The sequence below is a fragment of the Balaenoptera musculus genome, chromosome X (genome assembly GCF_009873245.2).
Source record: "Balaenoptera musculus isolate JJ_BM4_2016_0621 chromosome X, mBalMus1.pri.v3, whole genome shotgun sequence".
In the NCBI taxonomy this organism is placed as follows: Eukaryota; Metazoa; Chordata; class Mammalia; order Artiodactyla; family Balaenopteridae; genus Balaenoptera; species Balaenoptera musculus.
The window spans coordinates 81,560,179-81,564,578 of NC_045806.1; the positions used below are offsets into that span (position 1 = coordinate 81,560,179).

A 4,400-nucleotide genomic window follows, 5' to 3' on the forward strand; every position below is an offset into this window, starting at 1 on the left:
TCTTGCTGCCTTGCTATTATCCCAGTTTTACACATGAGGATACTGAGGCTTAGAAAGAAAAAAGTAACCTGCCCAAGACTATGTGGCTAAGAAGTGATGGAACTGGATTTAGTTTGACTCTAGAGCCCACACTCTTAGCCCTTAAGCTACATTGTCTCATAAAACAATGGGCTACCTATTTAAAAGAACAATGTAAATGTCACATGGCAGGGTGTGGTGATGACAAGTTTAGCGGAAGAATTTGCAGATTTTTTCTTCCTTTTCAGGAAGAAAGTTTTGTTATTTGCATTGTTCCCAATTTCCTTGTTGGAATTGCTTTTATACTTTAACATTTTTTTCAGTAATAAGGGCAACTAGTTCAACACCCAGACCCTCCAGTGCTCTGGGCTACTTGTCTTGCTGCCCTGATGATATGGATATGCTCAATTTTTTTGTGTTCCATTTGCTGTTTTATTGACGCAGTTATTGATAAAAGAAAACTCCTTGCCAAGATGCATTCTTTGACCTTAAATTGGCTTGATGGGTAGACATTACCTTTGGACAATTAACCCTCTTGGTGGCAAAAGCCTTTCCAGACCAGCCGTGTTCACAGTATGTTGCTGCTAACATCTCCACTTTTCTTTAGCTTTTAAGGGTAGCAGCTTTTTGGTTTTATTTTTGCCTGAGAGGTTCCACGTTCAGTTGATATTGTCACTTTCGTCAGTTCATCAATTATGCCACTCTTCTCCAAACAAACAGATAAATATACAAACCCATCTCAAACACCTCCTAGAAAGAAGTTAGGCTCTGAGAGAGGAAGGGGACTTTGACCTGCAGAAATGCTGGGTGTGGTGGTTGTGGTGGTGCGTGTGGATATATATGTGACAGAGGAAAGTGAAAATAAGAAGTGAAAAAAACTCTACCTCAAGAGCAGGCAGTGGCGCAGCTTGTGCAGTCATGGCCAAGATTAAAGCTTGAGATCTTCCTGGCAAAAAGATGGAGCTGCTGAAACAGCTGGATGACTTGAAGGTGGAGCTGTCTTAGCTGGAAATCACCAAAGTGACAAGCAGTGTGGCATCCAAGCTCTCCAAGATCCTAGATGTTTGTAAATCCATTGCCCGAGTTCTCACTGTTGTTAATCAGACTCAAGAAAGAGAACCTCAGGAAATTCTACAAGGGCAAGAAGTACAAGCCTCTGGATCTGCAGCCCAAGGAAACACATGCTGCATGTTCAACAAGCATGAGGAGAAGTTGAATACCAAGAAGCAGCAGCAGAAGAAACAGCTGTACCCACTGCCAAAGTTCGTGGTCAAGGCCTGAGCATCACAGAGTCAATAAAACACAAACTAGAAAAAAAAAAAAGTGAAAATGAAATGGCACAGGAAACAAGGACAGAAAAACTGTTGTAGTTGTTTTGGTTGTTACAGTTCTTTTCTTTCTATATGCTATCCAATCGAGAGATTCCCTTGAAGAGGGGCTTCATGTTTCTCCATCAGTGCTATGGGAAGGAAAGGATTCAATAAATTGAACATCAAAGCAAGACAGTGCTTGTTTTCCATCCCTGAAGAGAAGGATTTAGATCCTTACTCTACTTGGAAAGAAAGTGTGTATTTCCCATTTATGTAATAGCTTATGTAAATCTTAATGGAACTTAAAGTACCAGTTGAATACTGGTGACAGTGTTCCTTTAAAAATGTTCTTGTGGAGTCACAAAGGACAGGATAATTAAAACTCCTTGCAGAGTTTTTTTCTTTGACCTCTCATTAGTTTCAGCATTATAAATTGCCATTTGTTAGCAGCCTAATTTGATTATTAGCCCCTCTGAGCTCACAGCACACATTCTTTAGAGTGGACTCTGCGTGACTCAGAATGCATGCTGTTGCTGCATACCCGAGATGAAAAATGGCGGAGCAAATTGCCTTGCTCCTGTGTGTTCATGAGTTAGTCATACTAAAGTGGTTAAGCGAAGGGGAAGCAGTCCCTTCCAACATCCACGGCTGTGAGTTTGATAAAAGAAACTCAAGGGGTAGTATGACTAGTTCATTCTGGAAGCAGCTTTGAGGTATCATGGAGGGAGGAGGAGAAAGAGGGAATTTTGGTCCCTACAGTTTTATCATTATAAAAAGATTGGTACGTCATATCACCTTTTGCCACCCTGCATAGAGAAATAAAAACTGACTTACTTCCTCAAGGTATTTCAACAAATGACTGCAGAAACTTAGAGCTGGGGACTACTAGCACACTCATTCTTTGTCTCTCTGGGTCTGTACTCTCATCTCAGCATTTTAACTAATTCCTCAATATTGCTACTAGGAGGCTTAGCAAGTATAATCAGGCTTCTCGCCAAAGCCAATGTCCATAAAACAACCTAACTTCTATTTCTTTTTAAGCGAGCAAATCAGAGAGTTGTGAGAAAACAAAAAAATACAATAATAAGAATATAGAAATGAAACGCCCTTCCTCCCCATCCTTGCCAAATATAAGTAACTGAAAAAATTAGTCCCACTGGCTCCATTACACACCAGAAGATCATTTGAGGCAAACATAAAATCTTCAACTGTCTTGAGTTTGAGATCATGAAAGAAGATTAACTGAAGTCAGAATTAAAGTTTGAAAAATGTAGGAGAACACATACATAACAACAACAGCAACAAAATACAGTAGATTCTCTCTTAGTGAACTTCTGCTTAATCATCTTGCTGGATTAATTGACAGTGAGACCCAGGACCAATAAACATGGTACACTAAGTGCTTATAGGTAGTAGTGTGGTTAGAAGTAATGTGACTAGAAGAGTCTAGTTTGCACAGATACTTCTGCTTCAACAGTTTGAGTTGTGTGCTTACTGAAAATTAGTTGAGTTTGTTCCAAATCTATTTATGCCAGTTGTACATAATAATGCAATTATGTGATTTAATTAAATATTATGTAAACTGATGAAATATGAATGCAAAGTGAGTTGTTGCTTCAATGAAATCTAGGCTGAATGCCTTTGTAAGTCTCAGTAAATGCAGGGTGCTAAAAAAATCTGTCAAATTAGGCGCGGGTAAGAAAAAAGTAAAAGATGGGGGAAATTATAATAATTAAGAAGATTCTACATTCATATTGCTTCACATATTTTGTTTTTTACTTTATTTTATGGATAATTTCAAACATATCTAAAATTAGAGAGTCTAGTATAATTAAACAGGATATTCTCATCACCCAGCTTCAACAATTATCCATACATGTCCAATCTTGTTTTAGCTATACCCACCCACTCCTTCGCTACAATTATTTTGAAGCAAATCACAGATATCAGATCACTTCCTCTCATAGGTCTTTTTTAGTTCTCATTCCACTTTAAAGGAATCCAAACTGGAAATTATGGATGTGGCTTGCGTAAGCAAGATAGTGCAAAAGTACAAAAGTCAAACCATACTTAAGAAAAAGGCTGGAGGGTAGAAAAAAATTGTGGAATCCATGTACTGGGCCCTAGAAGGGAGAAGCTATCCACTTATCATCCTGTTATCAAAAAAAAAAAAAAAAAAATTTGGAAGGTATGGCCAAGGTGGTGGAGTAGGAAGACCCTGAGCACAACTCCTCCCAAGGGCACACCAAAATTACAACTATTTACAGAGCAGCTATTTATGAGAAGACTAGCAGAAAAGATAAAATGAAAGATAAAAAGAAGGAACCACAGCAAGATGGGTAGGAGGGGCAGAGATGGGGAATAGTCAAGACTCACATCCCAGGAGGAGGCAACCCACAAATGGGAGGATAATCACAATTGCAGAGGTTCTCCCCGAGGAGTGAGGGATCTGAGCCACACATCAATCTTCCAAGCCCAGGGGACGTGCACTGGGAAGATGAGCTTGCAGAACATGTAGCTTTGAAGACCAGTGACGCTTATGTATGCGAGAGGTGGAGGGCTATAGGAAACAGAGACTCTGCTCTTAAAGTGCACACACAAAATCTCACACATTCCAAGACACAGCACAGAGGCAGTAACTTGAAAGGAGCCTGGTCAGACCCACTTGCTGATCTTGGAGAGCTTCCTGTAGAGGCAGGAGGAAATTAGGACTCTCCTTGAGGACATAGATGCTGGTGGAAGCCATTTTTTGGGAGCTCGTTCTATTACAAGGACACTAGTGCTGGCAAACACCATTTTGGAATATCATTTTAGCCTATTAGTGTCCAAGGCCTACTCATCCACCAGCAGGCTGGCACCAGCCCTGGGACCCTCTGGGCCGGGCAGCCAGCCTGGGACCTCCTGGGATGAGAAGCCACCCTGGGACCTGGCTCTGCCCACCAGCAGGCCAGCACCAGCCCCAGGACACCCCAACCCCTGCAGCCAGCCATGCTGGGACCCAGCCCCCACCAGCAGGTTGGTAGCCATCACATAAAGAAGGGCCTAGCAGCCAGCTGGGCCAGGGGCCAGCCA

General features: G+C 41.3%; 1 pseudogene; it reads left to right on the forward strand.

The window, feature by feature from the left end:
• Positions 1 to 936: 936 nt before the first annotated feature.
• On the forward strand, positions 937 to 1,299 carry LOC118889028 (annotated as a pseudogene).
• Positions 1,300 to 4,400: the final 3,101 nt, after the last annotated feature.